The sequence below is a fragment of the Amblyraja radiata genome, unplaced genomic scaffold, assembly GCF_010909765.2.
Source record: "Amblyraja radiata isolate CabotCenter1 unplaced genomic scaffold, sAmbRad1.1.pri S111, whole genome shotgun sequence".
NCBI lineage: Eukaryota > Metazoa > Chordata > Chondrichthyes > Rajiformes > Rajidae > Amblyraja > Amblyraja radiata.
The window spans coordinates 374428-388503 of record NW_022630101.1 but is presented as its reverse complement, the minus strand read 5'-3'; the positions used below and the strand labels follow the sequence as shown (position 1 = coordinate 388503).

The 14076-nt window shown below is 43.9% G+C and overlaps 1 long non-coding RNA gene across 1 annotated transcript; it reads left to right on the top strand.

Moving 5' to 3' along the window:
• The first annotated feature begins 4769 nt into the window (after window positions 1-4769).
• LOC116969151 lies at window positions 4770-11767 on the top strand. The gene is made up of 2 exons (XR_004410648.1): window positions 4770-4805; window positions 11284-11767. It is a non-coding gene; the product is annotated as an uncharacterized LOC116969151 (long non-coding RNA).
• The last annotated feature ends 2309 nt before the right edge of the window (window positions 11768-14076 follow it).

Here is a 14076-nt window from a genome sequence, read left to right as displayed (position 1 = left end):
ACAAAATGAAAACGCATCTGAAGAAACATTTACAGCCAGATTTATCACTTCTGAGAATTTTTAGATACCAAAGGAATCAAGAAAACACACAAATAATGCCTTACTTGATGAAATGCAGTGAGGAAACGAGATAATTCCCAATATTTTCAATTCCGATATGGCCAATGTTTACCAAGCACTTTTGCTGCTGTTGTCCTGTCAGCTCTCGCTTCTCTATGTCTTCATTTTGCTTCACATTTGGAATTCTAAAGTTGGGTACATGTCTCTCACACTTACCCCGGCTCCCACAATTTTTTTCAGTGCAAAAATTCAACATTTTGGCGGTTTTAACAGGTAGGAACAGGTAGCGTTTCTAGCATTAATAACATATACCGGAAGTGATGGATGTCTTCCAGATGGATTGAGTGGGCTCCGTGCATCAAGCCCTATGACCCGGTGACCTTACGTGCAACCCCTCTATATGTAAACATAGTACTCTGTAAACAATGTTATAAACGAGAAAACAAATCAGCATATATTTATATATGAATATATGACTATATAAAATATATATATGCATCAATAGGTCAAACAGAATCTTTTTCAGTTGGGTCTGATAAAGGGTCCTGCACACCTTTGGAATGTGGAAGGAAACAAGTTCTATGAAACCCGGAAATAACACATGCGATCAAAGGGAAAAGGAGCAAACTCCATACAGACAGCACCCATATTCAGGATCGATTCCGGGTCTCTGGCACTGTTAGGCAGCAACTTTACGACCATAGTCTTGAAGTGAATTATAACATAGCTGTTAAGGGGGACATAGTGTGACTTAGAGATTTATGACCGGAAATAGATAGTTTATTTTTTTTTGTAACCAAAGTTATCAACGTTTAATTTTTTGCGTGTTGGAAATCAAGATATAGTGGCACAGCTAGTAGACTTGCTGCCTCACACGCCAGAGACCTGTGTTTGATTCTGTCCTCGAGCACTGTCCTCGGGCACATTCTCCCTTCAAGCATGTGGGATTCCGCCCACATCCTAAAGACGCTTTGGCTTTGTAGGTTAATTTGTCTCTGTAAAATTGCCCCGAATGTGTAGAGAGTGGGTGAGGAAAGTGGGATAACATAGAACTAGTGTGAATGGGTGATTGATGGTCAGCATGGACTTGGTGGGCTGAAAGGCCTATTTCCATGTTAAATATCTAATGGAATTATGCAAGAGACCAAAGTATGAAGATGTACTGGAAACCTAGAGGGCTTAAAGATTGGAGGAGGTGGCGTGAATGGCAACATTCATGTTTCTTTTTAATCTACTCTGACGACCACAGATTAGGTGCATAAATCACAATCGGTGTTGCTGGTTTTACATTTCATTCTGGCAGTGAATGCCACATGTAAAATTAAAACAAAACACCATAATTCCCCCCCACCCCCATCACCCAGTTCCTTTCCTCCCCTCCTCCATCCACTCATCTCCCACCCTTCCCAATTCCAAGTCAACCATTTTTATCCCCAAATCCATGCTCATGCCTCCCCTGGTTCTACATTTTATGCCCCATTTGCTCCATTTTGTTTTCTGTAATTATAATCTCCAACTCATTCACCTGCCAAATAGTCCCTCCTCACCTGGATAGAGAAAAATGCTGGGTGTTTTGTTGTAGTTCAATGTATACATTTTGCAAATAGCTGAATAAATGTAATTTTGTAAAAAAGACAACAGACCATTTGTCTTCACTGGCACGTTGTATGAACAATGGTTCAATGGTGGTTTATTTGTCACAAATGCAACTGCAGTGAAATTATTTTTGCATATATTACACAGGCAGGTAGAGCACCTCTAGTGTCTTTGGAGACGTCACTGAACGGACCACGTGACGCCACAACACGACATTGAATGGACTTCACGTGATTTCCCCGCCCTATCAACGGAGCGTCACGTGACGTCTCGCCAACGTCATAAATGCGGTCACCACGTGACGTGACGCGCCGCCATCTTGTCGATGCGGCCATGACGACGGTCGAGGACGGAGCGCGGGCGGGAAGTTTAAGCTGAAGGTGAAGCGGGTTTGGGTTTAAGCTCCACGTCCCTGTCCGTCTGTGTCCGTCTGTGTCCGTCTGTTCCCGGGGCTTGAAGCGGGCGCTCCCTCCCCCCCCTGTAGCCCCGCCCACCCCGTGTCCGTGTCTGTTTCCGTCTGTCCGCGGGGCTCGAGAACTGGTTTAGAAATAACATTTGCGGCCGTGAAGGACGATCCCCGCGTTTGGAAAACGGCGCCGTCTTCTCCTGTAGCCCCGCCCACCCCGGGCGCTCCCTCCCTCTGTAGCCCCGCCCACCCCGGGCGCTCCCTCCCTCCCTCCCCCTGTAGCCCCGCCCACCCCGGGCGCTCCCTCCCTCCTTCCCCCTGTAGCCCCGCCCACCCCGGGCGCTCCCTCCCTCCCCCTGTAGCCCCGCCCACCTCGGGCGCTCCCTCCCTCTGTAGCCCCGCCCACCTCGGGCGCTCCCTCCCTCTGTAGCCCCGCCCACCCAGGGCGCTCCCTCCCTCTGTAGCCCCGCCCACCCCGGGCGCTCCCTCCCCCTGTAGCCCTGCCCACCCCGGGCGCTCCCTCCCTCCCTCTGTAGCCCCGCCCACCCCGGGCGCTCCCTCCCTCTGTAGCCCCTCCCACCCCGGGCGCTCCCTCCCTCTGTAGCCCCGCCCACTCCGGGTGCTCCCTCCCTCCCTCTAGCCCCGCCCACTCCGGGTGCTCCCTCCCTCCCTATTCCCCTCCCCCGACCTCCAGGGTCCCGGGCGCTCCCTCACTGGACTGTGTTATGTGAAACGCTGCTTGACGAGTTCAAAAAGATTTAAATCTAGAACTCGTCAGGCATTTAGCATTTAGCGCGAGGGGGAGGGGGAGGGGGAGGGTTCGCAGCGGGAGAGTTGCTGCTGACTGACAGACAGACAGACAGCGGCCGCCACAGATGCGGGTTCGATCCTGACTACAGGTGCCGGCTGCACGACCTTGGCTCCCCCCCCCCCCCCCCCCATGGCCTCGCTGGGTTTTCTCCGAGTTCTCCGGTTTACTCCCACACCCCAAAGTGGTCAGGAGCTGAATTCCGCGAGTCATGGAGGATAAGTGAACACAATCTCTTTGCCGTGTACAAAAGATGGTGGTGATAGTGAGGTGAGACTTCCACTGCTGAATCACTATCGCTGAATTAAAATATGTACTCATTCCAGATTCTTTCATCCTCCTGCAGTCTGTACAGTAATATCAATCGGCTAATTGTGCTACGGATTCCTGCCCCTCCAATGGTTGTACTACTGATCGAAGAGGAAGATTTATCAGGAGCCCTGCTGCGGTTATGTTGCATAGGTGGGTTCAGAGGTGACATGTGATTATGTATCCCATATAAATTACATCATTAAAAATCTGGTTATACATGGTTTAAAATTAATTTGCACAAGTTGTCTTTGAAAGCGAATCAGATGGTCGACACACTTTTGCCAACGTTACTGATTTGAATGTTGCCAAATCAACCTCAAAGTTGCTGTTGTTAAGCTAAAGTTCACTGACAAAAAGAAACATAGAAATTAGGTGCAGGAGTAGGCCATTCGGCCCTTCGAGCCTGCACCGCCATTCAATATGATGATGGCTGATCATCCAAATCAGTATGCCGTACCTGCCTTCTCTCCATACCCTCTGATCCCCTTAGCCACAAGGGCCACATCTAACTCCCTCTTAAATATAGCCAATGAACTGGCCTCAACTACCCTCTGTGGCAGAGAGTTCCAGAGATTCACCACTCTCTGTGTGAAAAAAGTTTTTCTCATCTCGGTTTTAAAGGATTTCCCCCTTATCCTTAAGCTGTGACCCCTTGTCCTGGACTTCCCCAACATCGGGAACAATCTTCCTGCATCTAGCCTGTCCAACCTCTTAAGAATTTTGTAAGTTTCTATAAGATCCCCACTCAATCTCCTAAATTCTAGAGAGTATAAACCAAGTCTATCCAGTCTTTCTTCATAAGACAGTCCTGACATCCCAGGCATCAGTCTGGTGAACCTTCTCTGCACTCCCTCTATGGCAATAATGTCCTTCCTCAGATTTGGAGACCAAAAAAGAAAGTAATAGAACAAAGAACATTATGGCCCCATGGCTAACAATGTCTGTGCCGAGCATGATGCCAAGATAAACTAATCTCCTCTGCCTGCACGTGATCCATGCCCCTCCATTCCCTGCATATCCAGGTGCCAATCGAAGGATATCGAAGAATGCCATAGAACTGGTAAAAAAAATCATAAATAACTAATTGTCGAGTTCAGCATCTTAAATTGTTTTAAACTCACTCCCCTAACCAGCAGGTAGCGAATCAAAGTACTGCATTTCTGTTGTTTAGTCTTGGCCTTGATGCTTCCTGCAGCACCAAGTGATAATTACAGTTCTATAACAACAGCAAGACTCAATTTCACTGCCTACTAAGTTGGGAAGCAGTTTTGAGTGACGCTAAATATCTAGGCTTTGGATTAATTCCAGAGGATCCTCGAATGAAATTCAACTGTTGCAGCTCTACTTCGACACACATTGTTTGTAAAATCTTCACACTCTCCTCTGGTTATCTCCTCTTTACACTCTCAGTCCAGGTGCAGGGTCTCGACAAGAGACATAGATTATTCCCTTGCTTCCACAGTACTTGGAAGTACCTGCTTAGTTTCTCCAGTAATGTTGCAGTATAATAATGCTTTTGTCAATGATACCAGAAATTCTTTTCTCTCCACAGTCAAGGATGGACAGATTGCCTCTTTAAAGAAGATTGGCAGGAATTTCGACACTCGTGCCCTGATGTCCAAGGTAAAATAGGGGAAAGCTTATTATTGGAATTAGCTTTTATTTCAATGTATTACAGGAGAACAATTTACTGAGCCGTTGTGTTGGTTACTGCACTGGATCTATCACTTCACATTCACTTTGCCCCTCATCGTTTAACCTCCCCACCATCTTTCAATTGAAAGAAAAACATTGTGGACGTTCCCCAAACAATAGGAGAGATTAGACAACAGATGGTGTAATGTCAATGATAATGAAGGGATGTTGCTCATTTAGTGGAGATTACAGACTTTGTTTGTCTGAAAGTTTTTGCATGTTTTGGTCATTTTCTTGATCACTTTTAACAGAAATTTTCAACAACCAGCTTTTAATATTCATAAATTTGGAGCCAAATGGATTAATTTAGCAATAATTTGTGAATCTTGTCCTCTCCATAATAAAGGTTGCATAGCACCAGTGTAAGGACATTACCTACTTGTTATCTCATTGATAGCTTTGTAAAAGTTGTTTTACTCTCACTAAATGGAAAAGTATATTATGTCTATTCTGTTGATCAAAAACCTTCCCTCAATGTTTTTGTCTTTTCCTGAAGTAAAATTTCACATTTTTCTTCCAATACTTAATCATTTTTACAACTCTTCTAGTGTATGCATATTTTTTTTAAACACAACACGGCATTTTTGAAATGTAGGTTTTGTCACTCTATAAATATATTCGGTTTGTTTTTTGCTTGGACCTTTTAATGCAACATGATTTTTTGTATATTTGTAAGCCCAAATTCATTTTTTCCCGTTAGATTCTTAGATAGCTAGCCTAGAATTTTGGCACATCAGAAAAACAAGTGTTGCAAAGATGAAAATTGTATTAATGTGAAATCATGTAATTTTGCACACATTTTTTGGTGCATTACATTAGTGAGTGATTTGATAACCTAACATCCAGCTCAGCAAAATAATGGCAAAGACCAAATGGGATCTGTTTTGGAACTGTAAAAAAGGGACGGATTGCATCTTAACAGGTGGGGGACCAGCATTCTGGCAGGCAGGTTTGCCACTGCTACACGGGTGGTTTTAAACTGAATAAGGGGGGTGGGGTGTCAAATGGGATAGTTGAGGATGGAGTTAAAGGGAAAGAGAGTAAGGGGATAGAAACATAGAAAATAGGTGCAGGAGTAGGCCATTCGGCCCTTCGAGCCTGCACCACCATTAAATATGATCATGGCTGATCATCCAACTCAGTATCCTGTACCTGCTTTCTCTCCATTCCCGCTGATCCCTTTAGCTTGGTTAATGACCCCAGAATTAATGGGAAAGGAAGCTCATAAAGGGATAGGAGAGCATGGCCAAGTGTAATAGGGATCGATGTGAAAGGTGAGATGCGTAAGGAATTATAAGTATTGTATATGAATGCGCGAAGTATAAGAAGTAAAGTAGTTGAGGTTGAGGCTCAGTTAGAGGTTGGTAGATATGATGTTGTGGGGATTACTGAGACCTGGCTGCAGGGGGATCGGGCCTTGGAACTTAATATTCAGGGTTATACATCCTATAGGAAGGACAGGCAGGTGGCCAGAGGAGGGGGGGGGGGGGGGGGGGGGGGGGTAGCTCTGCTGGCGAGGGAGGGAATTCATCCCTTGCGAGGGAAGACATAGGGACTGACGAGGTAGATTCACTGTGGATTGAATTGAGGAATTGTAAAGGCAAGAAGACACTAATTGGTGTTATTTACAGACCCCCAAATAGTAGCCCGGATGTAGGGTGTAAGTTGCAGCAGGAGTTAAAACAACAGAAGGAAACAAAACGGGCAATACGGGCTGAAAAGATGAAGTACGAGGGGAAGCTGGCTAGGAATATGAAGAAGGACAATAAAAGCTTCTTTAGATATGTTAAGGGAAAATTAGTAGCAAATTCAAATGTGGGTACCTTGAAGGCAGACACGGGTGAAATTATTATGGGCAACAAGGAAATGGCTGAAGAGTTGAACAGGTACTTCGGATCGGTCTTCACTAAGGAAGACACAAACAATCTCCCAGATGTACTGGAGGACAGAGGATCGAAGGGGGTAGAGGAACTGAAAGACATTTTCATTAGGCGAGAAATAGTATTGGGTAGGCTAATGGGACTGAAGGATGATAAATCCCCTGGGCCTGATGGTCTGCATCCCAGGGTCCTCGGGGAGGTGGCTCTAGAAATAGTGGATGCATTGGTGATCATTTTCCAATGTTCAATAGATTCAGGATCAGTTCCTGCGGATTGGAGGATAGCTAATGGCGAGTGGAGTGCCGCAAGGCTGTGTTGGGGCCGCAACTGTTTACCATATATATTAATGATTTGGAAGAGGGAATTAGGAGCAACTCTAGCAAGTTTGCGGATGACACAAAGCTGGGTGGCAGTGTGAACTGTGAAGAGGATGTTAGGAGGTTGCATGGTGACCTGGACAAGTTGAGTGAGTGGGCAGATGCGTGGCAGATGCAGTATAATATAGATAAATGTGAGGTTATCCACTTTGGCGGCAAAATCAAGGGGGCAGATTATTATCTCACTGGGATTAGGTTAGGTAAGGGGGAGGTACAGCGAGACCTGGGTGTCCTTGTACACCGGTCACTGAAACTTGGCGTGCAGGTATAGCAGGCAATGAAGAAAGCTAATGGAATGTTGACCTTCATAACAAGAGGATTTCAGTATAGGAGTAAATAGGTTCTTCTGCAGTTGTATAGGGCTCTGGTGAGACCACATCTGGAGTATTGTGTGCAGTTTTGGTCTCCTAATTTGAGGAAGGACATCCTTGTGATTGAGGCAGTGCACCGTAGGTTCACGAGATTGATCCCTGGCATGGCGGGACTGTCATATGAGGAAAGATTGAAAAGACTAGGCTTGTATTCACTGGAGTTTAGAAGGGTAAGGGGGGATCTTATAGAAACATATAAAATTATAAAAGTACTGGACAAGCTAGATGCAGGAAAAATGTTCCCAATGTTGGGCGAGTCCAGAACCAGGGGCCACAATCTTAGAATAAACAGGAGGTCATTTAAGACTGAGGTGAGAAAAAACTTTTTCACCCAGAGAGTTGTAAATTAATGGAATTCCCTGCCACAAAGGCAGTGGAGGCCAAGTCACTGGATGGATTTAAGAGAGAGTTAGATAGAGCTCTAGGGGCTAGTGGAGTCAAGGGCTATGGGGAGAAGGCAGGCATGGGTTATTGATAGGGGACGATCAGCCATGATCACAATGAATGGCTGGCTCGAAGGGCCAAATGGCCTCCTCCTGCACCTATTTTCTATGTTTCTGTTTCATCTCCAGGGAGATTTTCAATGACGTTGGTCTAAATAACGACTGCCATTGATCACGGAGAAGAACCAGCTTTTATTAATCAAGCTGAAACTGAATATCGTTAAAGAACAAATCTATGTTCTTGTAGTCTGATTGTTGCATGCTGTAAGCATGTTTATAGAACAGTACAGCACAAGAACAGACCCTTTGGGCCACAGTGTCTGTGTTGAACATGATGCCAAGACCATCTCTTGCTTACCTGTGCCTGCATTCCCTGCACATTCATGTGCCTATCAAAAAGCCTCTTAAATGCCACTATCGTATCTATCTCATCCCCAACCTTGGCAGCGCATTTTAGGCACTCAACACCCTCGGTGTAAAAAATAAAATAAAAATAGACCTATAAAGATTGTCCTCCACATTGCATTCAAACTTTGCAGCCCACACCTTAAAGCTATGCCCGCTAGTATTTGATTATCCGTTCTGCAGATTAAAAAGATTCTGACTGTATCTGATCTATGCCACTCATTTTATATACTTCTATCAGGTCTCGGTGAAACCTCTGACGTTCGAGAGAAAACAATCTGAATTCTGAATAACCTCTCCCTGTCTTTAATACCTCCTAACCCAGACAAACTTAACAATTCCAGACATTTGCAATCACAAATATCTCGTAGTGCCTCTGGATCTTACACTCCTAATCATGGTTGTCAAGAAGTTAGTCCTCAAGACAACATAGGTTAGTATTTATTTCTGGAGAGGCGGAATTACAATTTCAAAGTTACTGAATTTTGATTTTGCTTCATATGTGGAAAGAAGTATGACTTTACATGGAAGCATTGGAGAGGATACAAACATGATCAACAGGTGTGGTACCAAAATTGGGAATTACTACTCATCTTTTGAACAATGAGTTAATTTGGCTGGGAACAACAGGAACTTAACAATATACTTGAATTCTCCATTTCACCCGACCCTTACAGACAACCATGGCTTATTCCAGACCCAACCATATGTCACTTTAACCACTTCTTTGCTGTGGGGAGCCAGGAAAGGGCTGAGGCCCTCATTCAGGTTCCCAGTGTAGTAGTGGTGAGGGCAGCGACTCATACTGAATTCCTTACACAGCAGTGTCATCACTGACATATCTAAACAATAAAGCAATGATGATCTATTTTAGCATTATTCCATTCCTGGACACATCCTGAGCAGTAAACAAGATGCTGCGTAGCATCAATCCTTTTACTTGGGTCCTTTCACTTTGTTTGATTCTGTGTGGCACTTTAATGAAGGCCTTAGAAACATCTCTGGTTCTGATGTATCTTTTGCAGGTTAAGAGTTGTGTAGACGAGGCGGCCATTTCACCAAACATTTTCGCTTGTTTCGCCAAGGCCTGCATCTGTTTTTTGTGCCCCCCGCTCTCTCTTTTCTCCCCCCCCCCCCCCCCCCAGATGCACTCTAATTTCTCCCCCCCTCTTTAACCCTCTCCGTCCTATCTATATAGAAACAGAAAATATGTGCATGATTAGGCAATTCAGCCCTTGCAGCCAGAACCACCATTCAATATTATCATGGCTGATCATCCAGATTCGTAACCTTGTTCCTGCTTTCTCCCCATATCCCTTGATTCCATTAGCCTTAAGTGCTATATCTAACTCTCTCTTGATTTGCCCGACACTGCCACCGGTGGCAGAGAATTCTACAGATTCACAACTCTCTGGGTGAAAAGGTTTTTCCTCATCTCAGTCCTAAATGGCCTATCCCTTATTCTCTCCCAACATGGGGAACATTTTTCCTGCATCTAGCCTGTCCAATCTGCCAATAAAACCTCCTCGCCTGTATCCATCTATAACTTGCTTTGTCTCCTCCCACATCTTTTTCAGCTTTCTCACCTTCCCTATTACAACCAAAAAAAAATCACCTATTCATTCCGTTCAGTGATGTAGCCTGACCTGCTGAGTTATACCAGCACTGTATCAGGGCTTTTTTCTCTCTGTTGCAACCTAGGCAGCTTTTTCGGTTGGCAAATGACAGTTTAGGTGGTCATTTAAGACGTCTTGCATGGCGTGTGTGGTAATGTGCTCGGATGAAGTGCGCAGTTACCAGTCAGAATTATGCTCATTGAAGCATTCACATATTATTTCTGCTTCAAATAAAGTCACAAACTAAACATATTCACCAATCAAGACATGATATATACCACAATGACATGCAGCAAAATTATAATACAGTATCTCAACTCTTTTTACACGTTGCAATGAATGCAATTTCTATTATTTCTTTCCACTTCCAAACAAATGTGGTTGGATGATTCAGCGTATGATCAACCCGTGTCAATAAATCCTGGACCATGGTAATATATGTGCTTAACCATGCACACTACAGATTGATGCAAGCATGTTTTCTGTGAAGGACCGAAAATTATCTTGACATGGCCATAGCATGGGTCGTTATTGGTACATAAACTCTCTTGCTTCCCACATAATTTATCCACAACAAAATATACAGGTTGCAAGGAAATTTCTAAAGGCATTTTATGATAATAGCTGTTAAAACCGACGATACCCACCTGACAGGTTAAGCATTACACTAAATGACAAGAACTGTCTGTGGAATTCTCTGTCTCAGAGGGCGGTGGAGGCCGGTTCTCTGGATACTATCAAGAGAGAACTAGATAGGGTTTTAAAGATAGCGTAGTCAGGGGATATGGGGAGCAGGCAGGAACGGGGTACTGATTGGGGATGATCAGCGATGATCACATTGAATGGCGGTGCTGGCTCGAAGGGCCGAATGGCCTACTCCTGCACCTATTGTCTATTGTCTATAAGAGATGGCCAAATGACATAACTGCAGCAAATGTTCTTTTGGCAATATGTTTAAAGGTGTCAAAAAGCCACATTACCGGACATTCAGATTAGATGTATGTGTTGTGAACAGCAATGAAGATACCAAGTTTGTACGCACCAGATTAAATAATAAATTATTGATAAACGCTGTTTCCATCATTCCCACTTTAGGTGGCCATTGGCAATTGGGCAACCGTTAATTTCGAGCCCTGCTGTATGATTTATCTTTGGAGTGCTAGTTGTAAATGTGCACGGCATCTGCTAAATTATTTAGTTTTTATGTACCCTGCTACCATATCTTTAATTTAAGTCCACAGTCTAGCATTTCCCGAATGCTGATGCCAGCCTAACTGACCTGCAGTTCCTCATTTTCTATCTCCCTCTCTCCAGAAAAAGTGAGGCGTCATTTGCTCTCTTCCAATTTGTGTGAACCATTCTGCAACCTACGGAATTTTGGAAGATGATGAACAGTGCGCCTGCCTGAAAGGCTACGGATCAAGTTCTGGAATTTGGGCAGCTATTTTCCAGCCGGCACGGACTCCATCTTCTATGTCGTCAACTCTACGATTCCTTGAAACTGGCAAGACGTCTGATTCACACAACACAGTGGAAACCTGGAGCGATCTCCCCAAAAGGCTTTTTGGATGCTGTGGGTCAGTTGGTACTTTCACTGCCATGTTCGATAGGAATTTTGGTGGGAGGGTTAATGAGGGATTTGGAGCAAATGTGCATAAATTAATCTGAGCACAGGCCTTCCCTGACTAACAAATGGATTCCATTTGTACAGATGTTGATTTTTGTACGTCAGAAAATAGACAAAAATCACTATGTTTACCAATTTGTAATGAATGGCATTAAAAAACACATAATGCTGTACATCAGACTTTTGAATTTAATATTGGAGCTTTTCTGCATGTATGGGCTTCTCGTAAGTGGGGCATTTGTTACTCTGGGATGGCCTGTGTACTGCTCTGTCATTGTCTAATTGAATGTCAAGAAAAATATTAGAGGAACTGATTTGATTATGCTTTTAGCTTTGAAGAGGGATGTTGTGCAGATCATCTAATTGAGGTATAGAAAAGTATTTATGGCACGGAATATAATGTTATATTCAGGAGGGAGGTACGGAATGCTGAGGCACAACAAATTTGCCATATGCTTGTTTAGTTTCTGTAATGAAGAATGAATTGTAATCTGGCAAGCAAAGTCATTAATGGATTGTCTCACGATTCCCAGGCACACTTTACACATGCCTGGCTATTTTACGTAATAGATCAAAAGTATTGCCTTTGATTCTTTTTCACTATATCAGTATCCCTTGGTTGGAAACCTTTATGCCTTTGGCAAGAAGCGTATGTACGTGACTGATCTATGAACACTTCTTTTAACCTTCTCTAAGCACGACAATCCCACTTTCTTTAGATTTTTCATGGAAGTGAAGCCTTTCATCTTGATACCATTCTTGTTGTTTAATGCAGTCGAACAGACTTGTGTAAAAGAGATTTGTAAAAATGTAGCATACCTTGCTTTTATACTTTGCTTCTCTGTTCCAAGGGTTCGGTGTTTTAAACTGACTACTCAACCAACTTGTTCTGCAATTGTTAAAAATTGCCTTTGTACATCTGCAGCGGTCTCTGTCCCAACATCCCCCATAAAACTGTACCATTTAGTTTACATGGAATTCTAGAGGTGAGAGCTGGGTTCCTGTTCCTTCTCCGTTGCTAATGTAGCACATCGTGCAGTGTAGCATTGATTCCACTGATGAGGTGATGTGGAATGCTTGGTTTTAGGTACTGGTCATTCCAACCAATGACAGGACTCAGACACAAGTCATAGACAACTCTAGACTGTCATTAGAACATTGGACATTAAAAACTACTGTAGAATTGCATGTAAACATGGGTGACAAACTGCATTAATATTTCCCATCATTACAAGCATCTGATAATACCACAAAATACTCCTTCCAGAAGTATGCAAAACACTTTTGCTTTAATTAAACTAATAATCCCATTACAAATTGCCTTACTTGCAAAGCCTAGATGTTTTTGTGTCACCGTCAGAGTGGTAAATGTGACGTATCCTGCCTGAGTAATCGATTTTAAATGCATTTTCAAGTTCAAAAGTCATTCAAGTTTATTTAACCATTCGCCCCATTTAGTCAACTCCGCCATTTAATCATGGCTCATCTATCTTTCCTTCCCGACCCCATTCTCCTACTTTCTCCCATAACCTTTGACACCCTTCCTAATCAAGAACATGTCAATCTCTGCTTTAAGTATACCCAATGACATGGCCTCCACAGCCACCTGTGGCAATGAATTCCACAGATTCACCACTCTCTGACTGAAGAAATTCATCCTTATCTTTCTATAGGTATGTCCTTTTATTCCGAGGCTGTGCCCTGTGGTCCGAGACGCTCCCACTAATGGAAATATCCTCTCCACATCCACCCTATCCAGGCCTATCATTATTCTGTAAGTTTCAATGAGGTCTTCTCTTGTCCTTCCAAACTCCAGTGAGTACAGGTCTTGAGTGGTCAAACGCTCATACATTAACCCAATCATTCCTGGGATCATTCTCGTAAACCACCTCTGGATGTCGGCACAGTCGGCCCCCACCTCGGATGTAGGCCCAAAACTGCTCACAATACTCCAAATGCAGTCTGACCAGTGCCTTCTAAAGCCTCAGCATTACATCCGTGTTTTTATATTCTAATTCTCTCGAAATAAATGCTTTTAGATCACTTGCCAGGCTTTGTTTTCTCCCCCTCCCCCCTCTAGACAAGCCTGTCGGACACCTGCTTCACACTTATGTTCTGCCTCCACAATCAGCAATTCTGAAAAACTGCAACTCTTTCCGCCAGTTTTTAAAAACTTTTTCTTGTTAAAAAGCAGACTTACTTCCAGCAAGATGGCTCTTCTCCCTCTGGCTTCAGTTTTTGCATTAGAAATAATCCCAGTGATCCTCTGCTTCCATTCTATTTGATACTCCCACACTCTGGCCAGGGACCCCATCCACATCTGCGCTTTCTGCGGATTCACTCTCATGAAGTAATCTTGCATCTCCCAAAGTAACTGATGGTGCAAGTGCATCCAACACTAGATGGATTAGTTCAAATTACTCAGCATCATATCTGGTAAGGTACACAAAAATGCTGGAGAAACTCAGCGGGTGCAGCAG